The sequence below is a fragment of the Aristolochia californica genome, unplaced genomic scaffold, assembly GCF_029961685.1.
Source record: "Aristolochia californica isolate CCGP_79_NKW_82.1479 unplaced genomic scaffold, dmAriCali1.0.hap1 SCAF_4, whole genome shotgun sequence".
NCBI lineage: Eukaryota > Viridiplantae > Streptophyta > Magnoliopsida > Piperales > Aristolochiaceae > Aristolochia > Aristolochia californica.
Window position 1 is genome coordinate 31,136,111 of NW_027182103.1, and position 25,671 is coordinate 31,161,781.

At 37.2% G+C, this 25,671-nt stretch overlaps 1 pseudogene; it reads right to left on the minus strand.

Moving 5' to 3' along the window:
• Positions 1-6,261: 6,261 nt before the first annotated feature.
• On the minus strand, positions 6,262-8,185 carry LOC137963201 (putative 1-phosphatidylinositol-3-phosphate 5-kinase FAB1C; annotated as a pseudogene).
• Between the last annotated feature and the right edge of the window lie 17,486 nt (positions 8,186-25,671).

Genomic DNA, 25,671 nt, shown 5'->3' on the forward strand with positions numbered 1-25,671 from the left:
GATTCAAAGCTTTCCTTTCATTCCAATGACGTTCTATAAATAATAGGAACGTCCCCATACACAATCACTCAAAGCACAAATGTCTGACGAAATAAAAAAAATGCCACTAAATAAAACATGCAAAAAATTACATCAATTGCCCCTACGTCTACCTGCTACTCTTGATGCTATGGAGTCCATAACATATTGTAGTTTCATAAATCTATAAATAGAGCTCCAGGGGGAGGGTAAGGAAGAATCAATTTCATAACTCTTCTTCCTCCTGTTTTCTCCCAATGGGTTTCTTTCCCTTTTTCTCTATGAGCTAAATTCATGGAGTCCTAAAAATCAACATGAGGCTTTCTGCTGCAGCTCAAACCTCTTTTTCAATCTGACCTTTTCTGCTTCAAATATCGATTTCTCTTTTTAGATAACTCAGATAAAAAATTGGTTGAATAAGTAAAAGAATAGACCTACAGATATTTATTTTGATATATATTTCTCCATATAAAGTATAGTTCTTGATAGTAAAAAATACCTCAAAATCTGAAGATTGCTGCTGTTGCTCAAACCTTTTTACAATCTGACCTTTGCTCATTCAAATATCGACATCTCTCTATAGATAACTCCAATTGGAACAAATCATTTTTAAGATAAGTCCTAACATTATTAAATAACTCAATATAGATAAATGACAAACATAACTCAAACTAAAACTCTTCTTTGACATGACCATAAGATAAGATACTTTTGTGAGTCCTTTTTGATCTTCCATCTGATGTGATAAGGATGCCAGCTCATGGTAATCATTATGGGTCCTACTTTTTATGGGCTTGGGCCCATCTTGTGGGCCTTCCTTGGTAGTGTGGCCCATCTTATAATAATCTTAGATATGTGGGCCTTCCTTGGTCGTGTGGGCTTGAGCTTATCTTCCAACATTGAGGTAGCTCGCGATTTACTATATGTCATGCAAGTTCCATACTTTTATTGGCCGCATGCAGTTCTTACCACATGTTTTCTTATAAACCGGTCACCCTCTTCTGTTCTTGGTAAAAAAATTTCATACTCTCTATTATTACCTGATGATGATCCTTTTTCACTACCTTTGAGAGTATTCGACTGTCAATGTTTTGTCCATATTTCCTCCCCAAACATAGTAAACTTGATCCAAAATTTGTGAAGTGTATCTTCTTAGGATACTCTCTCACACAAAAGGGTTATGCTTGCTATAATCCCTCTCTTCAGCGTTTACTTGTGTCTAGGGATGTCACATTTTTTTAAGACTCTCCATGTTATTCTAATAATGTCCTCCAAGTTTATCTTCAGTACCAGGTTCTCCTCGACCGGTTGTGCCCCGACTATTTCCTCCGTACCTATACCACAGTCCTATCAAGAGGCTCTCAAAAATCTTGGGTGGAAGGCGACTATGGATGAAGAAATGTAGGACCTTTATGAAAATCAGACATGGGCTCTAGTCGTACTTCCTTCAGATAAGAAACCCGTCGGTTGCAAATGGGTATTTACAGTAAAACATAATCCGGATGAGTCTGTGGCTCGGTTGAAAGCTCGCCTTGTTGCTAAAGGCTATACACAATGTTATGGCGTTGATTATGAAGAAACCTTCTCTCCAGTGGCTAAATTAAACTTGGTATGTTATTATCTCTGCCAGTTAACTCTTCTTGGCAGGTCTATCAAATTGATGTCAAAAATTCTTTTCTGAATGGGGATATAAAGGAGGACATTTATATGCAGTAACCACATGGGTATGTGGTTGACGGGGGATCCGTATGTCGACTACAAAAATCTATTTATGGTCTCAAACAGTCGCCTCGTGCATGGTTTAAAATTTTTAGCCAAGCACTCATACGAGCCGAATTTCACAAATGCTATTGAGATCACTTTGTCTTTATTAAAGACACATTGAAGGGCAAGGTACTTCTAGTCATATATGTTGATGACATTATTATAACTGGCAGTGATTCCAAGGGCATCCAAAAGACAAAAGAAAATATATGTATTGAATTCAAGACAAAGGATCTCAGACTGCTCAAATACTTTTTGGGTATTGAAGTACTACAACCCAGACATGGAATTATATTATCTCAAAGGAAGTATGTCCTTGAACTACTAGAGGAGATCGGAATGCTGGAATGTAGACCAACAAAAACTTCTATGGACTTTAATACAAACTTATATGCAGGTATTGGAGAAGAAGTAAATGTCGAAAAATATCAAAGATTGATGGAAAGACTTATATATCTCTGCGTAACGAGGCCAGATATTTCATATGTACTGAGTGTGGTAAGTCAATATATGCACAAACCACAACTCAGTCATTGGCAAGTACTAGAACGGATATTACGATATCTGAAAGGAGCACCAGGAAGAGAGCTCCTCTATAAAAATCATCGACACTTCAACATCGAAGGATTCTCAGATGTAGACTGGGCCGGATCCCCAGATGATAGAAAATCTACTTCGGGATATTGTACGATGGTTGGAGGAAACTTGGTTACATGGAGGAGCAAGAAACATAATGTAGTTGCAAGGTCTAGTGCAGAAGCAGAGTACGAAGCCATGAGACACACAGTTAGTGAACTCCTATGGATCATATCTCTCCTAACTAAATTGGGTTTTTACAAAGAAGCTCCTATGAATCTATATTGTGATAATCAGGTTGTAATTCACATCACATCAAATCCAGTCTTCCATGAGAGAACAAAGCATATAGAAATAGACTGCCACTTCATACCAAAAAAATTCACTGTCGGCATCTTATCTCTCCAACATGTATCTTCACAGAACCAGGTTGCAAACATTCTCACAAACCAATTACTCACAAAATTTTGTCGAACATTTATAGCAAGCTGGGCATCTATGATGTTTTCTCACCCACAGCTTGAGGGGGAGTGTTACAATGTGGGACCCACCATGGCCCCACAAGTTGGTGGGACCCACCATGAGCTCGAGAGGTGTCTGTTGGAAGATAAGCCCAAGCCCACAAGATCAAGGAAGACACACATCTCTAAGAGTATTATAAGATGGGCTAAATGACCATGGAAGACCCACAAGATGGGCCCAAGCACATAAGAAGTAGGACTCACTATGATTACCACAAGCAATCATCCTTATCAAATAAGTTGGAAGATCAAGAAGGACTCACAAAGGCATCTTTATCTTATGGTCACGTCCTAGAAGAGTTCTAGTTTGAATTATGTTTGTCTTTTATCTATATTGAGTTATTTAATTATGCTAGGACTTATTTTTCGGTGTTAGAGTTTGGGTGTAATTGGGACAGAGATAATTTTATTGTAATTGGACTCTACTACCTTCCTTTATTATAAATAGAGGTTCATGTACTATGATTATAATAAGTTAATGAAGTTAATGAAGTATTTCTCTTTTCCATAAATTCAACATGGTATCAAAGTAGGTTCTGTGAGTTGACTTGGTCAACCCACAGACACTATGAGATCCTTTCCTCTAAACCCTAAACCCTAAGTCTAGGTTTGTTATTTTTTTTTCAGTCCTTACACCAGTAGATTCCTGTGCCTTTTCTACATCTATAATGAGTTTTTCATATTGAAAATTATATATTGAAGGAAAGATATTAGAGTCTAATTTCCAAGGAAAAATGATTTTTTTCCAATTAGTGTTATCTTCAGAGAGATATATTTGAATGAGCAAAGGTCAGATTGCAAAAGAGGTTCAAACAACAGCATAAAGCTTCAGCTTCCGAGGTATTTTATGCTATCAATAACTAGACTTTATATGAAAAATTATATCTCCAAAGAAATATCTGTAAGTCTATTCTTTTACTTATTCAACCAATTTTTTATCTGAGTTATCTACAAAGAAAAACTGATATTTGAAGAAGCAAAGGTCAGATTACGAAAGAGGTTCGAGCAGTAGTAGAAAGTTTCAACTGCCGAGGTATTTTTTGCTATCAAGAAAGAGACTTTATATGGATAAATATATATCAAAAGAAATATATGTAAGTCTATTTTTTTAACTATTCAAAAAATTCTTAGTTTTATTTTTATATAAGGAGATATTGATCTTGTAAGAGTCCATGGTTATTCAGGAAAAAAAAGGAGAAACAATAATTAGATTGGCCAGATGACAGAGACCGAAATCTATCAGATTATTTGTCTTCTGATAATTTTATTTTATGTAGAGAAGTTATACTTAGATAAAATTTATTTAAGTCTTGTTTCAGACGAAGAAAATTTCATGTCAATCAGATCAATATTTAAAGATATATTCGCATTTGAAGAATTAAAGGTCATGCTGGCATTTTGTTGCATTGAAAAATCCGAATTTAAACCCTTTGTTTTGAGTCACTTTTTGAGTTAATATATCAGGAAAATATATTTCTTCTCCCTGGTTTGAGGGATTATCTATACATATATATTATTTTTTCTTATGGCTACATCTATGATATTTGGTTCAAGCGGGGATTATTGCCATTACCTCCCAGCTTGAGGGGAAGAAGTAGAAGAAGTACAAGAAAGGAGTATTTTATTCCATATGTTGTGGATAAGTTTATGTGAAAAAAATATTCTAGAAATGGGGAGCACAAAAGATGAACCTTCTACATCTAAGAAAAAATATTTATATCGGATTCTGATTATTTCATTGTTCCTTCTACAAGGTTTATTATTTTGGTTTCTGTTGTATTCAGTTGTATTTATTATGTCTCTTTGGGGACATTATTATTGAAGAAGAGGTGGCCTCAGTACCTTTTCACATACCATAATTTATTTGACTCTAAAAAATATCACGGTTGGGACACCATGAGAATCAGTGCCTGAATTTTGACATCATGATAAATTTAACTCTAAAAAATATCACGGTTGGGATACCATTAGGGTCGGTGTCCTGATTGGGACACCATTATAAATAAACCCGCTACCCCCTATATTGGATTTTATTACTCCTACCACTTGAGAGTCGTTGTCTTATGGAGGGACACAGTGGTGGACACTTCAGAGCAATGCCGATAGGCACACTACCTACGGAAGACGGAGTGTGCTCTACATCCAGCAATAGGACTGGAGTATGGAGCAATGTTTTACCGGCTAGGAGTGATTTTTACTCCCACTTATATTATGCCAGTAGGGCTTCATGGAATGGCACAACAACGTGAGGGAGAGTGTTGGAAGAAGAAGGCATATTGGATGATGTGCCATTTTATACAAAAATATTTTATACATCATTTACAGCAAGCTGAGAGTTCATGTTGTTCTCTCACCCCCAACTTGAGGGGGAGTGTTGGAAGATAAGCCCAAACCTACACGACTAAGGAAGACCCACATATCTAAGAGTATTATAAGATGGGTTACACGACCATGGAAGACCCACAAGATGGGCCCAAGCACATAAGAAATAGGACCCACCATGATTACCACAAGTTGGCATCCTTATCACACAAGTTGGAAGATCAAGGAGTCACAAAGGCATCTTTATCTTATGGTCATGTCCTAGAAGAGTTCTAGTTTGAGTTATGTTTGTCTTTTATCTATATTGAGTTATTTAATTATGTTAGGACTTATCTTTCAATGTTAGAGTTTGGGTATAATTGGGACAGAGGTAGTTTTATTGTAATTGGACTCTACTACCTTCCTTTATTATAAACAGAGATTCATGTACTCTGATTATAATAAGTTAATGAAGTCAATGATGTATTTCTCTTTTCCATAAATTAAACAGTGTCAACAAGAGTCCTCATACAAAGTGGCTCTAGCTAGGAGATAAGGAACATGTGTCAACAAGAGTCCTCATACAAAGTGGCTCTAGCTAGGAGATAAGGAACATGTGCTCGAATTAAATAGAAGATTTGAAGATCAAGTGGGACCCACAAAGATATCACGAGCTGGTATCTCTATCTACATGAGGTGGAAGATCATGTGGGACCCACAAGATAAGGCCAAGAGCTGGCTCTCTAGCTTGATTCACATTCGTAAAGAAGGTGTTTGTAGTTGAGTTAAATTAGTCTCTTAAATAGATAATGTAATCTTATCATAATAGGTGTATCTTAGAGAGTTCTAGTTGGAATGTAATTAGGAGTCCTAAGGTTAGTTGTACATAGACTCTATGTTACGGTTTTAGATCTAACACGGCGATTCATAAGGAAGAAGAGGAGACAAAAGAAAATCAAGTCGAAGGGAAGCTTGAAAACCCTAGGTTTGTTAAGGAGAACGCACACCGTCGAGTCGTTTAGGAGAACTCAAACCCTCTGTTTAACCTAAATTAAGACTTCCTTCTTTCCATTCCATTTCCAATCTAAATAGGGTCCATGTCCAAAAGGTTCAAGAGAAAAATTATAATTTGCCCCCATATAGCATTTTACTTGAAAAGCAAATTTACTGATTCAATAACTGACTCAGCCAGAGTAATTGACTCAGCCACGGTGTCTGCATGACTTGGCCCGTTATTGGATTCATAACATTACACCCCCTGTAGAACGAGCTTGTCATCAAAGTCAAAGGTAGGTATGTGTGCCGAAAGTCACCACATCTCCCCAAGTAGCATATGAGGCATCCGTGGCAACCCACTTGACGAAAAATGTGGCATAGCCAGACCCTGCTCTGCTCTCCATCAGTCCTGGACTGGTGCAAAACAGCCCCTCACTTCGGTCCCCCATTTGCAAGGTTACACTGCCCACATTGCTCGTGGTTATGGTGGAGAACCAGCATGGCAGCAGCAACATCATGACCAAAATTGGTGTTCTATTACTCTCCACCTGGGAATGAGAAGGCTTATCACCACTAACACCCTCAATTTGCAGCACATTGAAACACTTAAGAGGCATGAACCCATCATGGAAAACAGGATTTGCATTGTGGAGATTTATGGTTGGTTGAGCAATTCCATAGTGTAGTGCCACGACATCAAGGATTGCTGCAAGTGTCCCAGCTGCCCCAAGGAGATGACCAGTAGCACCCTTTGTTGAAGAAAATGCCAAAGCCCCAAAACTTGCATGCTCGAGATCATCTTCTCTGCTATGATCATTATCATTCCAGATTTCATGCCACTCGAACCTATCAGTCCTGTAATGCATATACTCTATTGAGCTAAGTACATAAGCTATTATACTGGTTGGTTCATTGTCATAAACAGCCATTACCACATTATTGGAGCCAGTTAGTGGCAAAAGCAATCGAGTACCATCACTTACCATGCAAGAGGTCAATGAGACAAATACTGGAGTACAAGCGAGAATGAAGTTCAATTTTTAATTGGCCAGTGGAGAGGTCTGATTATAGGCCCTTCATCTGTTTAAAGATGGGTCTTGCGCTAAAATTCCAAATTCACCAGATGCATGAAAAGACCTGATGGATGACAAATGCAATGATGCAGGAGATAATCCTTTATGAACTTTATCATGAAATCTCAATCCCGAATCAAATGAGTGCACTCAAACTGGAGCCATAACTCTTCTCTCATGTAAATTCTCTAAACATTTCTTTGGGCTCATGGAAGCTGCTTCAGCCTCATTAGGTTGCCCTGAACCAGTCCAAGCCAAATCTATCTTATCTGAAAGGTTGGATGCAGGGGAAGGCAAGATATTCAAATATTTTTTCTCAACAAAATCCTCACAGCCCTTTGTTTCCACCTCTTGAACAGGAATCTTCACTTGGAACTATTCGTTTAACCCAGGCCCTGAGAGCTCCAAATTACATTCATCTTTCCCTCTTGACAGAACTTGTTCATTGGAATTTTCTCTAATGGGCAAAGACTTGATGTCATTTTCCTCTGATCCAGAGCTAGGACTGCCATCAGAAGATAAGGATTCATTTTGAGACATTTTCAGTTCGGGAGATGCAACGGCTTCACCCATAGAAAGAGGCCTTTTTGACTAGAGAAATGAATCCAATAAAGAGAGCCACCAGTCCCACAGGTGTGAATCAATGAGGAGGCAACGCTTCACATGATTGAGCTCCAAAATATCTGAAGCCACCTGGACAAAGTCTGAATAATCCTAGGCAGCAAACTGCAGAAATCCTTCATATTCATTTCTTTCCTTCTTCAACATAACTTTCAGATCATTAATATGACTAAGGAGGGTACTTGCTTGCAAGGTTTCAAATCCAGAAATCACAAGCTTCTGTTCAATGCCTTGAAGTACACCAAACACCTCAGCATACATAAATTCCATGTTCTTCGAGACCTCTACAACTTCTATACGAAAGAAGGCTACCATGCTTACTGCAACAGCAAGAGCAATTTTAATTTCATTATCATCTCAGTCTCAAGATCTCCAAGAATGGCACATGCATTAAGAACTCTGTTTCTGTTCTCAACAACAATACTATAATTCCACATTCCCCTATTCAATAAAACTTCTGAGCACAGAAATCCAATACTCCACCTTTCTTTCTGGTCTTTCATCAAACATAAGAGTTACAATTTCTTTGATCCCAATATCAATGTCATTCAGATCCCTCCAACACATTCCAGAAATTCCAATAGAACTTCCAGCAGGTCCCTCTTTGGATCCACTCTTGTCCTTGTCAAAATCTTCAAAATCCGTATACAAGTGATCTTCTTTTTCCACTCTATTCAGATGTGTTGTTGTTGTTAGGAATTCAATATAATCAATTGTACCGTTTCCCTCCACCTCAGGTACTTCCATTAGCTGCCTAACTTCAGATTCTGAATGGGCATCATACCCCTTTGTGTCCACTGCATTTATTTCATCAATAAATACAATAGACGAAGAAAGATCATCAGCCACCCTGAAAAGCTCCCTAACCCATTTTGGGCCATCACATAGATATATCTGAATCAACTCACTAAAAACAACACGCAAGAAAGTGGCAAATGTTGAATTGGCCACTGCCTTCGCAAGTAACATTTTGCCAGTACCAGGCTCTCCATAGAGTATAACGTCCTGCGGAGGCTTGATTCCAATGTCTTCATAGAGCTCCAGATGAGTTAGAGGAAATTCAACGGCTTCCTTGATTTCTTGTATTTGAGCATATAATCCACCAATGTCAGCATATGATTCCAATGGAGCCTTCTCAACCTTCATAACTGAAACCATAGGGTCCACTTCATCTTGCAGAAGGCGAACAACCGAAAGAACCTTATTGTGCATAAGAACAAGCTGATCCTTATCAACAAAAGACAAAATCCCCACGTAATACTCCGGATCGATAGAGGAGGACGCATTTGCGTGGTTCTCATCGATAAGCCCCTCCTTACATTAGTTAGGAGATTGAACATACCTGTCCCTCCTTACATCATTCGAGAAGATGCATTTTGACATAAAATTCGAGGCCATTTTAGAAACTTACCCCCAAATTTCTTCTTGTCTACTCTCACAGGTCCTGATTTCTCCTCTTGTTGTCACCATTTCTCCCATTTTTTATTCACGCTGCAGTCTGCCGGAATCAAAGAGGTTGTGCCCAAATCAGTTTTCTGTTCGGAGGTCGAGAGTGAGAGTGAGAGACCGACCGGTTCCCGATGGCGAACATCAACCATATGGGGTTTCTCCACGCGGAGAAACTTGGAGAGGTTAGGTCAAAAAAATTTCGAGACAGAGGTAGCTCAGAATTTTTCCCTCTCCTGTTCTGGGAGGAACTTAGGTTGCCTTGCAAAAGGTCGCATTGAGGTCGAACCCAAATCGGTGTATTGTTTCGACAAAATCTTCTTTTCCATAAGTTCTAGAGAAGATGGATTCTCAGCTTCGAAACCGAGAGCAGCAACAAGGGGTCGGCGCTCATCGGACTATTCCGAAGAGCTTTTTGCCCCGTAACTGTCCGATTTTATATTTCCAGGCTCCCCATATTTGGAATTCCCGGCTCTGGAATTCCTTGCTGGGCGATTTGAGGTGGGCCAAAGAACAACAGCAATTCTTCAACTTCTGGAATGGCAACCTACCTCTCTGAAATTTTTTTACGATGCTTCTCGAATTCCGGTAACCTATCTTCTATGTTAATGGCAGATTGATGTAGCATTGCTGAAATCTTTACGTGCAGTACTTACATATTTCATCTACAATCCATGATTAGGTCATTGTGTTTTTACTCTGATACCACGTTGTTACGGTCTCGAATCTAACACGGTGATTTATAAGGAAGAAGAGGAGATAAAATAAAATCAAACCAAAGGGAAGCTCGAAAACCCTAGGTTCGTTAAGGAGAATGCACACCCTCGAGCTCGTTTAGGAGAAGTCAAACCCTCTATTTAACCTAAATTGAGACTTTCTTCTTTTCATTCCATTTTCCCTCTAAATAGGGTTCATATCTATAAGGTTCAAGAGAAAAATTACAATTTTTCCCCTCCACGAAATTTAACTTGAAAACCAAAAAGTTCATAGGAAAATTATAGATTTGCCCCTCCACGGCATTTAACTTGAAAACCAAAAAGTTCACGGGAAAATTATAGATTTACCCCTCCATGGCATTTAACTTGAAAAACAAACTTACTGACGGCTGCATGACTCGACCCGTTATTGGGTTCATAACACTCTATCATCTCCTCAACTATAAATAGAGGTGATTGTAACTCAGAAATATCAAGGAAGTTTTTTTTTTTTTCTGCTCTCTCGTGTGAAACTTTCTCTCTCTACTCTCCTTTATTTTCCTTCTCTTCTCTCTATACCCGAGAGCTCTTCTCTTTTTCCTTTTTTTCTTTCTCTCTCCCCTTGCTCGAGGTATTATTCATGGGGGTCCTAAATTCAACAAAATATAAAATATAAAAAGAAAGGTGTAATATAGAAAGAAAGGTGAAATATAGAAAGAAAGGCGAAATATAGAAAGAAAGGCGAAATATAGAAAGAAAAGAGAAAAAAAGAAAAAAAAGAGTAATTTAGAAAGAAAGATGAAATATTGATAGAAAGACGAATTATAGAAAGCAAGGCAAAACATAGAAGGAAAAGGCAAAATATAGAAGAAAAGTCAAAATATAGAAAGAAAGATAAAATATAGAAAGAAAGATGAAATATAGAACGAAATACAAAATATAAAAATAAAGACGATGTAAAAAAAGAGACGAAAAAATTTAGGAAGAAATATAAACTAAAAAAAGAAAGACGAAATAAAGAGAGAAAGTTGAGTCAATAGAAAGAAAGGTGAAATAGCGAAAGAAAAGGCGCAATATAGCCAGATACAAGAAATATAAAAATAAAGATGAAATATATAAAGAAAGACGAGATATAGAAAGAAAAATGAAATATAGAAAGAAAAATGATGTTATCGACCCAATAGTGGGCCGAGTCAGGCAGAGACACCACGGTTGAGTCAATTACCTTGACTGAGTCAATTACGTAGTCATTTAGTTTATTTTCAAGTTAAATGCCATGCAGGGGCAAAATTATAATTTTCTCTTGAACCTTGTGGACATGAGCCCTATTTAAGGGACGACATGGAATGAAATGGATAAGCAAAAAATTAATCAAGAATCTGAGTTCTCCTCTAACGAACCAGGGTCGGCGTTCCCCTGGAACCCAAGGTGCAAGTTCCCTTTGAAGAGCCTGATTAACCTCTCCTCCCTCATGTTCACCCTTCTATCTCTCTATTCCATTGTTCCTCTCATGCCGTCATCATAGGTAGGCCAGAAAGATCCCGGCGTCCTGGTTCTACCCTCAATTCGCACGAAGATCTCTCCCATCATCGAATCAGTCGGTACATGGTCAAAGACCATAACACGTTGGTATCAGAGCAGGTCAGTATGGGAGAGTCATTTAACAATACAGAATTGCACGCTAGCATCAAAGAGATTAGACACACAGAACAAGAACAAAGTGAAATTCGAGTGGCGGTAAGGCAAGAAGAATTCAAGGAGTGATTGGCTACGTTGTTGAACAATGTGAAATTCAAGTCCCTCAAGAGATAAACAAACAATTAGAGGTAGTGATCAATCGATGGTGTGACATATTTGTTGGAAGAACTCCACCCCCAGATCGAAGGGTGACAAACAACTCGCAGCACAGACGGGAAGAACAGTATGTAGGGTGCACAGGTTTCCCTATGTAGGGAGAGACTCGAGCCAGGGGGGAGGTATAGTAACCAAAATGGCTGAAATTGATTAGGAGAGATGGGCAAAAATCGAGGCAGGTTTGGATAGGGTGGAGACTCGAATCGGGGGGATGGACACCGTTTTGGAAGAAGAAGATGCCCCTTCTGTCGTGGCGAATAATTTTAATCCTTCCAAAGTCATTCAACTTCAAATCCCTTCGAAACAGCCCGATTTGTGTTCGTAGATTTGCATTCGACCTAACCCTTAGAGCGTGGACATCTAGAGCCGACTGGTATCGGAAATTTCCGATACTCATCGTCCGCTATGGGGACCGGCCGTCCAGTAGAGGGTCGACCTAAACCCTCCAAGCATGGAAATTCTGAGCTGAAAACCAGCATCGTGAAAACAGAAGTCGGGAAGACTAGCAATTCCAAGGCCGAGAAGCTCCACGACAAATTCCGGCAAGATACCTCCTTCATCAACATGGTTGCAGTTGTTCACCGGCGGCAAAAGCTTCCTCAGGTCTGTATTTTCGGTGACAACGGTACGGGAAGGACCTCCTGGACCAATATGAAATTTGGCATCACCTCCATTTTTCACTCAACAGAAACATACTTCAACTCATCGACATCAATGCCAGGTGAGTCTTTGAATTCCTCTGTCCTGCGTGTACAAATTGGGGAAAGGTACCCTCTGTTTTGGGATACCGGTCAACAATAGCAAGACGACAATTGTTTATATCATGTGTATGGGGGTAGTGGTGGAGGTGATTATGGTGCCCCACCTGGCAGTGAGGGTGGTGATCACGTTGGAAAGGGAGGCGGTAGCTATTCTTGGGGGGTACCTCTAGAGATGGAGTTAATTCAGAAACATCTGGGTGCTGGCCCAAAATGGGTTAAGGAGACTGTCAGGGTGGTTGATGATCTTCCTCCATCTATTGTAGTTATTATGGAAATAAAGGCAGTGGGCGCAAAGAGGTATGATGCCCATTCAGAATATAAAGTTATGAAACTAAGGGAAGTAGCTGACATGGAGAGCAACGGTATAATTTATTATGTTGAATTCATAACAGCAACGATGCCTCTGAATAGAGTGGAAAAAGAACACCACTTGTATAGGGCTTTTGAAACTTTTGACAATGACAAGAGTAAATCCAGAGCAGCACATGGGTTCTGTAGAGATCCACTCAGAGTTGGGTTTGCTGCAACCTACAAGATAGATGTGGAAATGCTTAGCGTGACTTAGACAAGTGTGGGGTACTGGGTGGTGTTATGGTCTTGGGTTATGTACCTATGTCTTCCACTCCTAACAGGCCGATCTTTTGGGTAGTATTGGCTAGGTGCATAACATTTGGTATCAGAGCTAGCGCTACGTCGCAAGTTTGAATCTCGGAGGGGATGATTGCAGAGGGGGCGACCTAGTGGAAGGGGTGACCAAAGTGCGCTTCCCCCACCAATGGGCCACCGCGATATATACGGAAGGAGCGACCTGAGTGTGTTCCCGCACCATGGGTCATCGCTAGAGTAGGCCGTCGCAAGTGGGCCATTGTGGACGTTGGCTCTCACGAGCGTGGGTGTAATGTTATGGTCCTGGGTTATGTACTTATGTCTTCCGCTCCTAATAGACCAGTCTTTTGGGTAGTATTGGTTAGGTGCATAACAGGTGGACATCGTGCCAATTGATATGGCAGGTACCACTAAAATGTTGAACTCAAAAAAATGGGGAAGACTTCCACTTGCTGCAGCCATGCCCTTTGACGGTCTCAAAGAGGCTGGTCTTACTGCCAGGAATCCCAAGTCAGCAGCCATAGTTGCTGCAAAGAAACAAGATGAGGCACAGGATGAATGTGGGCAGACAACGGTACTTAGGCATCAATGGAATCCTGTTTGGATTCAAAGAATTGGAGTTGGGCCTCAATTTGAAATGGCCCCATCACTGGTAGGCCAGTCTTTTGCTGGCCAGTTCCATGATAGGCCTGGCAAGGCCACTAAGGTGGAGGGCCCTAGACACACTTTTGGACCAAATCTCACAGAGGAAATTCAAGGGTTGGAGTCAAATCCTGTTGAGTTCACTGTTGCAGAAGGATCATATTAGAATTATGGAATTAGCCGATGTTGATCGGGCCATTTTAAAGTGTGATAGGAGGAACCATAAGGTCCAGGAAAAGGAAAAAAATATGCACTTGTGTTAGTGGGTGGTCTTTCCTATGCAGAAACAAGGCTGTTGTTCAGTGGAAAGTTCTTGGATGCTATGCTAAGAGCTGTAGGTGGACCTATCATGTTCCATGTTCCGTTTACAAAAAAGGTACCAATGGGATAATGAGTTCACAAGCTTGACTGGCTTAACTATTCAAAAGAATTGCGGTCCAAGTCTCACTCTTGTGATTTTCCCCACTGCTGCAATTGATGCTTGCAGAATCCTCACCTTTAATTGGGTTAAAACTTGTCAAAAAACTTAGTCTCCTATCCCTAAAGAGGCGTATATAGTTAGTCAAAATATTCACAACCCAGAACTTCGCATACAAAAGCAGCATTATGAGCTCATGTATCCGATGAATGCTAGCAAGGAAGACCTTTAAGCAGCAACAGCGAGAGGTGCAACAGATCAATCAGGAATCTGGTCTGTTAAGTACTTGAAATATTCCTTGGCAGCAATTACAGCTATAATGCACTCAAAGAGTGTGGGAAGTGTAGCCTTAACAAGGGTGGAAGTTAGGAGGTAGTTTCACACAATTCCAGCACTGATGGCGGGAAGAGCAAAACCGAACTATGCCACTTGTGTCCAATTTTTTCCAGATGATTCACTGAAGGAGATAAAACCCCCTGGTGCACTCTCTGGGTTTGCTTGTTCCACTTTGGTGCATTACATCAGAGGAAACTATTGTAGGCTTACCTTAACATAGATTTTAATGGGCCGCATTTCAATTCTTGTTCTCAAGCAAAGGGTATCACTGAAATTTTTGCACGGCAATTGATGGCTTCCTTGAGTGAAGAGGCTTATGCTCATGTTGCTGGTCACTAGTATGGGATAACCAATACAAAAAGTGGAAACCACGTGCACAGGAGGCCAGGCCAACTATTTTAGTACCACTTGCACCTGACTGGGAGGCGGATGATGAGGTCAGCAACCAAACACGCTTAATCTAAACAAAAATGTTTTTTCCAGGTGGTACCTACAACTAGTGAGGATACCAGAGGAGGGTTCGGATACCACAAGCTCTCCATCTGTGGTGTTCCATTGGAGCGCTTACCTCATTTTCGTTAAGCCTATCCAACAATCGAGCTTGTGGACAAGCTCGTTCTCCAGGAGGGGTGTAATGTTATGGATCCAATAGTGGGCCGAGTCAAGCAGAGACACCACAACTGAGTCAATTACCCTAACTGAGTCAGTTACGTAGTCATTTATTTTCAAGTTAAATGCCATGGAGGGGCAAAATTATAATTTTCTCTTGAACCTTGTGGAAGTGAGCCCTATTTAAGGGGAAGACATGGAATGAAATAGATAAGCAGATAATTAATCAAGAATCTGAGTTCTCCTCTAATGAACTAGAGTCGGTGGTCCCCTGGAACCCAAGGTGCAGGTTCCCTTCGAAGAGCCTGATTAACCTCTCCTCCCTCATGCTCGCCCTTCTTTCTCTCTATTATGTGGTTCCTCTCAAACCATTATCATAAGTAGGCAAGAAAGATCCCGACGTCATGGTTCTACCCACGATTCTCATGAAGATCTCTCCCATCGTCGAATCACTTGGTCCATGGTCAGAGATCGTAACAGACCAAGTATAGAAAAAAAGACGAAATATAGAAAAAAAGTCAAAATAAAGAAAGAAAATGTGAATTATAAAAAAAAGAAAAGTATAGAAAGAAAGACAAAATATAGAAAGAAAAACAAAACACAGAAAGAAAGACAAAATATAGAAAGAAAGACTAAAAAAAATGAAATATAGAAAGAAATGTCAAATATAAAAAGAAAGATGAAATACAAAAAGAAAGGCCATTTTCAGAAAGAAAAAAAAGATGAAATACATCAAGATAGATGAAAAATAGAAAGAAAGACGAAATGCAGAAAGAAAGACGAATATAGAAAGAAAAAGGAAATATAAAAAGAAAGACACAATATAGAAATAAAATTGGCATATAGAAAGAATCACGACATTTAGAAAGAAACACTAAATATAAAAAGAAAGAAAATATAGAAAGAATGATGAAATATGGGAAAAAATGAAATATAGAAAGAAAGATCAAATATATAAAAGAAAAAGCGAAATATAGAAAGAAAAGGTGAAATATAGAAAGAAAGGCGGTATATAGAAAGAAAAGTTAAATATAGAAAGAAAGACGAAATATAGAAAGAAAGATGAAATATAGAAAGAAAGACGAAAAATAGGAAGAAAAACGAAATTCAAAAAGAACGATGAAATATAGTAAGAAAGATGAAATATAGAAACAAATGCGAAATATAGAAAGAAAAAATGAAATATAGAAAGAAAGAAGAAATATAAAAAAAAGTGAAGTATAAAAAAAAGTAAAATATAAAAAAAAGATGAAATAATGGAAGAGAGACGAATACATAAATAATTATGAAATATAGTAAGAAAGATGAAATATAGAAATAAATGGCGAAATAAAGAAATATAAGGTGAAATATAGAAAGATAAGGTAAAATAATGAAAGAAAGGTGAAATGTAGAAAGTAATGCGAAATATAAAAAGAAAATGGGAAATAAAGAATGAGAGGGGAAATATTGAAAGAAAGGCGAAATATAGAAAGTAAGGCGAAATATAGAAAGAAAGAGGAAATGTAGAAAGAAAGGCGAAATATAGAAACAAAATGCAAAATTTAAAAATAAAGACAAAATATTAAAAGAAATACGAAATATAGAAGGCAGAAAAAATATATAAAGAAAAAGAGAAATATAGAAAGAAAAGCTGATATATAGAAAGAAAGGAAAAATATTGAAATAAATGTGAATTATAGAAAGAAAGAAGAGATAGAGAAAGAAAGGCGAAATATAAGAAGAAAGACGAAAGACAGAAAGAAGGACGAAATGTAGTAAGAAAGACGAAACATAGAAAGAAAGGCGAAATATAGAAAGACAAATTGAAATATAGAAAGAAAGACAAAATATAGATAGAAAGAGAGAAATATAAAAAGAAAGATGAAATACAGAGAGAAAAACAAAATATAGAAAGAAAAGTCAAATATAGAATGAAAAGGTGAAATATAGAAAGAAAGACGAAATATATAAAGAAATGGCAAAATAAAGAAATATAAGGTGAAATATAGAAAGATAAGGTAAAATAATGAAAGAAAGGTGAAATGTAGAAAGTAATAAGAAATATAAAAAAAGTGGGAAATTAAGAAAGAAAGGGGAAATAAAGAAAGAAAGGCGAAATATAGAAAGAAAGATGAAATATAGAAAGAACGACGAAATATAGACAAAAAGGCAAAATATTTAAAGAAAGGCCAAATATAGAAAGTAAGGCGAAATACAGAGACAAAGAGGAAATATAGAAAGAAAGGCGAAATAAAGAAAGATAATGCAAAATTTAGAAAGAAAGGCAAAATATTGAAAGAAAATGAAAAATTTAGAAAGAACGACAAAATAAAGAAAGAAAGCTGAAATATAATGAAAGAAAAAAAACAGAGAGAAAGGAAAAATAAAGAAAGAAAGACAAAATAAATAAAAAAATAAAAAATATAGAAATAAAAATGACTTATAGAAAAAGACGTATTATAGAAAGAAACGGCAAAATAAACAAAGAAAGACAAAATATTGAAAGAAAAGGAAATTTTTTGAAAGAAAAGGTGAAATATTGGAAGAAAGATTAAATATAGAATGAAAGACGAAATATAGGAAAAAACACGAAGTGTAGTAAGAGATTGAAATGTAGAAAGAAAAGGCAAAATATAGTAAGAAAAGGCAAAATATAGAAAGAAAAGATGAAAAATATAAAGAAAAGGCAAAAAAAAAAAATACAAAGAAAGACGAAATATAGAACGAAAGGTGAAATATAGAATGAAAGACAAAATATCAAAAGAAATGTGATATAAAAAAGAGACGGCAAAATTTAGAAAGAAGGACAAAATATAGAGAGAAACACGAAATACAGAAAGAAAGTTGAGATATAGATAGAAAGGTGAAATGGAGAAAGAAAAGGTGAAATATAGAAAGACACAAGAAATTTAGAAATAAATATGAAATATATAAAGAAGGACGAAATATAGAAAGAAAGGCAAAATAAAGGAAAAATACGAATTATAAAAAAAAGTTGAAATATAGAAAGAAAGACGAACCATTGAAAGGAAGATGAAATATAGAAAGAAAGAGTAGATAAAGAAAGAAAGACAAAATTTAGAAAGAAATGACAAGTATAAGAAGAAAGACGAAATACATAAAGAAAGGTCACTTTCAAAAGAAAAAATTGAAGAAATACATCAAGATGGAGGAAATATAGAAAATAAGATGAAATATAGAAAGAAAAACGTAATATAGAAATAAAAACGACATATAGCAACAATCACAACATTTAGAAAGAAACACGAAATATAGAAAGAAAGAAAATATAGAAAGAAATACGAAATATAGAAAAAAAGATGAAACATATAAAGAAAAAGTGAAATGTAGAAAGAAAATACGAAATATAGAAAGAAAGATGCCTGTGCATGGAATTCTCCATTGACTTTTATCTTTATTTGGAAACAAATAAGGTTATCATGTCTTTTGTTGATTGGTTCATGCAAACCAGACTTAAACAAGCAGAGAAACGACCCTTAGTTTCTTCAAATGCTCCATCTCTTTCTACCCTAACGAAAGAATGGCATCTTATGTCTGGCATCAATATCAGATCAGTTCATCCTCCTATTGATCCAATCCGACTTGAATTTGCAAGTCCTTCAGGAAAAGCCCCTGAATTTGTCGAAGCAATTGCTTTTGTCAATCCTGAAATTACCCTAAACCCTATGGGTCAAATCAGACGACAAAACAACTTTACCAATTTAAATCTCCAAACTATCGGCCAACAGCTGACACGTATGGAAGATTTATTGGAAAAGGATTCCCCTGAGAAATATTGTCAAAATCCTTATGACTTATCTTCTCGAAAATTACCATTGTTGATGAATGATAAACCACTCATCAAACCCCCGGTTCCAGTCAGGAACTTTAAATTAGATGACAATTCTGAGGTTATAGAAGAATTGTTATTACGGCTTGGCAAATTGAATCTCTCTGAAGATCAAATTAAACAAGCCCAAAAGACGCCAGAAGCACAGGCTAATGTGGTTCGTCAACATATCCAAAAACACTTACCAATTCTTCATGTTTTGGAAGCTGACGAAACCTCGGATGAAGATTCTCATGAAGGATCTTTATCGCAAAATAATACTGAAGATTTAACTCCTTCAACATACTCTGATTCTGATATCAGTCAAACTCCTAATCCTGTAGATTTGGGTTTAACTAATATCCGACAGACTGAAGCAATTCTTCAGGAAATGATTCAAGATCAACCGAGTATCCAAAAATTGGATTTTACCAAATCATCTACTCGGGCATGGGATCTAAAGAACAAACGATATTACCATAGGCCTACTCCTCAGGACCTATTGTATGAAGAAAATTTGTATTTAGATAAAAAATCCTATGATGGGAGAACCATCTATGAATGGAGTTAGATGGCTTATCTGAATATCAGATAATGGAACATTGTCAACGGATGTTAATGTATGCAACCATCTGTCGACAGCATAAGAATTCCGATCAAGGAATAGCAGAAATGTTAACTGCTGGATTCTCGGGAATCCTCAAAGGTTGGTGGGATAATGTCCTCACCCATGAACAACATCAAGAAATTTATAATTCCAAAAAGGTAATTAAAACTGAAGCTGGTCCCGCATACCTTGGTGAGGATGATGCAGTTTATACCTTAATCTCCTGTATTGTTCATCATTTTATTGATAAACTTACTTCCCAAACAGATAAGGGAAGAGAGGTTTTGCAAAACTTAAGGTGTAAAACTCTTAGCCATTTTAGATGGTATAAAGATGTTTTTCTCACCAAAGTTATGCAAAGAACGGATGCCAATAATGAATATTGGAAAGCAAAATATATCGATCGCTTACCTACTCTTTTTGCTAGCAAAGTAAGAAAGAGAATCGGTAATGAAGGTGGTGCAATCAACTACCACCAATATACATATGGCCTCCTCACCAGCGCTATTATCCAAGAAGGATTGGCCTTATGTAATGATTTAAAACTTCAGGCTCAGCTTAAGCAACAGAATCTTTCTGGTAAGCGTGAGCTTGGGGAATTCTGTGAACAATTTGCTTGTGACACAGGACCCAACCTTCCCATCAAAGGAAGGGTAAAGGGAAAGTCTCTCATTCTAAGAGACTAGAACCCTACTCACACCAGAGTAGGAGATATCCCAAAAGACAGTCTCATTAAAAGACTCGTCAGGAACATCGGTGACCTCCTCCTAGAAGGAATCCTCCAGACAAAAGGAAAATTGTCTGTTACAAATGTGGTAAATTAGGCCACTATTCCAATAGATGCAAAACAAAAGAGAAATTGAACCAACTTCAAATAGATGAAGGGTTAAGAGTTCAGTTGGCTAAAATTCTCTTAAATTCTGATTCTGGGGATGATATTGATTATGCCTCATCCAGTCCATCAGAAAATGACCCAGATTGCAGTTGTTCACACCTACAATCTGTGGCTCAAATGCATCAAATTAATGTTCTTACTTCTATGCAACGCAATATGCTGGAGAACATTGATCAAGAGGAAGATCCTCAAACCAAGAGATATTTAATTAAAGAATATCTTGATCAAATTCAAAGTACTTCAAAGATAGTTTCTCCCATCCAAGGAGTAAAACCCTATTCTTTGAAGGAAATTATTGGTCGGTATGAAGCAGAAACCGCTTCAAAACAACCAATATCCATATCCTCATTACAAGGAGAAATTAAAGAAATCAAGCATGAATTAAAAGAATTAAAATCCTTATATAAAAAGCTTGAACAAAAATGCGAACAAAAACATTTGCCTCCAGAAAAGACATCGGAAGCTTCTTTTCTGAATCAAATGACCAAAGTCATCCATCAAAGATGGCATACTGTTATTAATTTGGTTATTGATCAGAACGTTGTCATTCCTAAATTGACAGCTCTGATTGACAGTGGAGCAGACTTAAACTGCATCCAGGAAGGGTTGATTCCAACCCAATATTTTGAGAAAACAACTCAAACTTTAGCTAATGCTAATGGAGACAAAATGCAAATTAAATATAAACTTAATAATGCCTCCATCTGCACTAATAATTAGTGCATTATTACTGACTTTTTATTAGTCAAAAATATGACACAACAGGTCATATTAGGAACTCCTTTTTTGGAAAAAATAATGCCCATTAAAGGCATAGACAACCATGGAATCCATGGACAGGTTAATAATCAACCTATATATTTCTCTTTCAAATCTCATCCTCAAATTAGTTTTATCAATGAGATTTCTGAATTGAGAAATGTCAAAGAAAATCATCTGAGTTTCCTGCATAAAGAATTACAGTTGTTAACTCTTGAACAGCAGTTGGAAACTTTAGGGATCAAAGAGAAAATTAGTTCTCTTCAGAAATTATTAACCCACGAAATTTGTAGTGACATTCCTACAGCTTTTTGGGATCGACATAAATATATTGTATCCTTACCATATATTGATGGGTTCAATGAAAGAACCATTCCCACCAAAGCAAGGCCTAGTCAAATGAAACATGCATTACTAGACCTGTGCAAAAAGGAAATCCAAAATTTGTTGGATAAAAAATTGATTAGAAAATCTTACTCCCCATGGAGTTGTACTGCTTTTTATGTCAATAAAAATGCAGAAAAGGAACGAGGTGTTCCCAGATTAGTGGTTAATTATAAACCACTCAATGATTGTTTGAGATGGATTCGTTATCCTATCCCAAACAAAAAAGATTTATTAGACAGATTATTTTCTGCTAAAATCTTTTCCAAATTTGATTTGAAATCTGGATATTGGAAAATTCAAATCAATGAAAAGGATAAATATAAAAATGCATTCACTGTCCCTTTTGGTCACTTTGAATGGAATGTTATGCCTTTCGGTTTGAAAAATGCTCCATCTGAATTTCAAAATATCATGAATGATATATTTGCTCCTTATTCTGAATTTACCATTGTTTATATTGATGATATACTTGTTTATTCAGAATCTATTGATGCTCATTTTAAGCATTTACATGTTTTCAAATCAGTTATTCGAAAACATGGGTTGGTGATATCGGCACCGAAAATGAAATTGTTTCAGACCTCTGTTAGATTTTTAGGTCACAATATTCACAAGGGAAAAATAGTTCCCATTGATAGAAGCATTGAGTTTGCCTCTAAGTTCCCGGATGAACTACTAGAGAAAACTCAACTTCAGAGATTTCTAGGAAGTCTTAATTATATTGCAGATTATTATCCTCATCTTGCACAAGATTCTGCAATATTGCACAAAAGACTCAGAAAGAATCCTGAGCCTTGGACTACCAAACATACCCAGGCAGTCCAATTAATTAAAAGTAAGGTTAAGCAACTTCCTTGTCTTAATCTCACTAACCCTTCATATCAGAAGGTTGTAGAGCTCCCATATAGGCTATGGTGGCATTTTGAAACAAAAAAATCCATCAGGTAAAGAAGAACTTGTTCGGTTTACCTCTGGAAATTGGCATGATGCACAACTTAATTATTCCACTGTGAAACAAGAAATATTGGCAATAATTAAGTGCATTCATAAATTCCAGGATGATTTATTAAATCAGAAATTCCTTTTAAGAGTTGATTGTTCAGTAGCCAAATCGATTCTTAAGAAGGATGTGAAGAATCTTACTTCCAAACAAATCTTTGCCAGATGGCAGGCAGAATTAAGCGCCTTTGATTTTGATATAGAACATATCAAAGGAGAATTGAACTCCTTACCTGATTTTCTAACCCGTGAATTTCTCCAGGGTCAAAATCATGTATAACCCCGCAAGGGGCAATCCACTCCGAATGAGAGGACGTGGTAATCAACAATCCAGAGGCCGAGGCCGAAAGAATCCAGAAAGAGAAATTCCTCAGACAAGAAGGGCAAAGCCCCAGTGTCGTATAAAGAGACACTTGAAGTCGAACCAGAGTATATTACTCTTCCAGATATGGAGACAATTTTGCTCCTCAATAAAGAGGACCTTGACGGTACATTGGATTCCTGGGAGATGTTACAGAAATGGTTTGGAGAAGCCTACTGTCTCATCCGTGCAGGAAAACGATGGTATTCCTTTGAATCCATTTTGGTTCATCTGAATTCTATATCAGTGCATCATACACTGACTAATGTGGCTAATTGGGATAGCCCAAGAGCGTACAACAAATGTACAATCCAAAGATTCATGCATCCCTCAACATGGGGCAAATTTGATTTAGCTAAAGCAGCTAACCTTCCTAATGATAAGGAATTTAATTATTGGGATTATATGGATTCTTGGTATAATACCTTTTATTACCAAAATCCCTCCCATAGGCATTCCTGGTTTTTCCAATGGGAAAAGAATGTCTTTCAGAGGTCATTACCTCTACCAAGTTGGGTATTTGCATGGTGGAACAAATTTGGGCCACCCATTTCAACATTACCCGAGCCCATGAAGGCTTGTTTTATCAAATGGACTCAATCCAGTCCTGAGCTTAAAGCTCTGGGTTATGAAAAACCCCCAAAGAATTGGGACTGTCTTCTCTTCTTTATGGTATTTTCTTTACCATGGATTTGGAGATGGGATTGTACTACAGGCTTTAATGAGAAAAGCCTACCTGTATTATTGCGAACATTTCATGTTCGTTGGTGGAAAAATTTCCCCAATATTGATACCAAAGTTGCAGAAATTAAGTCTGCTATCATGCACAATGAAAACAATCTTGGATTGCATCGCGTCCCGGAAGTCCATTATGACTCCGATAATTTATTTGCAAGTTTCAAAACTCAATTGAAGAGTTTGATTCCGAATATCTCGGAACAAGATATTATGAAAAAATTATTAGAATCAATGAAGGATTCTATGGTAACCCAGTGCAATGAAGGCACTTCTTCTCACCCAGCTCACCCAGCAGACGACAACATGTCCGTGTCTGAACCTTCTGCTGCTGAAGATGATGAAGACATTGATTATAATAGCACTGAGCAAGATAATAATGCTCAAGACTCTTTACCGGATAGTCAGCCACCTGATGAGGATCCAGAAGAATATATTAATCTTATGTTGCATGCATTTAGAGCAACATCTAAAAAGAAATAATTTTGCAGGATATGACTATGACAGATAAATCTGTTCCAGATTCGTCGGCCAAGTCCGTCCAAAAGCTACAGAGGAAATCTTATCCTCCTGCCCATAGTTGGCCTATTTGTCACATCAATCAAGGCTCCTACAGTATATTTGGTCGGCCATTTTCCATAAAGTCTCATGCATGGGATGCCGCTAGTAGCCGCCTGCATCGGATAAGAGTTAAGGCTCTTCGTCAACAAAAGATGCTTTGGGACCAAGCCCATCAAATGTCTCTTTCCAATCTCAATCATGGAGATAAAGAGGATGATAAAGAGGATAAAGATGATAAAGATGATAAAGATGATGACTCATCCAAGAATCTCAATTATAGAGATAAGGACTCACCACCTCAATCATAGAGGTTATTTTTTTGTATTAATGGTGGATTTCAAATATTGTAAAATCCACTTTAGGTCACTCCGTCTATATAAGGAGTTAGTCTCTTTTGATAAGGCATCACTTGAAAAACCTTCCCCTTTGTATTCAAGGTTGCCTACTCGTGTGGTTTCCAGTTTTAAAGTTTTCTGTAAGTATTTTATGATATTGTGAATAAATTAGTAGTGCTTTAAAGTTATTCTCTGCCTGTTTCTCCTTTTACTTGCCTTCTGCAATCTTCCTTCTTCCCACTGTATTTGGTATCAGAGCCATGAAAGGCTAAACCTTGAATATCCAGGTATGAAGTGAACTATTATAAATTTTTTATATCTTAATCATTAGGGGAGTTAACTTGGTCGTAATTGAGTTGTTTTCTCAAAATATTGGGTTGGAATCAACCCTTCCTGGATGCAGTTTAAGTCTGCTCCACTGTCAATCAGAGCTGTCAATTTAGGAATGACAACGTTCTGATCAATAACCAAATTAATAACAGTATGCCATCTTTGATGGATGACTTTGGTCATTTGATTCAGAAAAGAAGCTTCCGGTGTCTTTTCTGGAGGCAAATGTTTTTGTTCGCATTTTTGTTCAAGCTTTTTATATAAGGATTTTAATTATTTTAATTCATGCTTGATTTCTTTAATTTCTCCTTGTAATGAGGAGATGGATATTGGTTGTTTTGAAGCGGTTTCTGCTTCATACCGACCAATAATTTCCTTCAAAGAATAGGGTTTTACTCCTTGGATGGGAGAAACTATCTTTGAAGTACTTTGAATTTGATCAAGATGTTCTTTGATTAAATATCTCTTGGTTTGAGGATCTTCCTCTTGATTAATGTTCTCCAGCATGCTGCGTTGCATAGAAGTAAGAACATTAATTTGATGCATTTGAGCCACAGATTGTAGGTGTAAACAACTGCAATCTGGGTCATTTTCTGATGGACTGGATGAGGCATAATCAATATCATCCCCAGAATCAGAATTTAAGAGAATTTT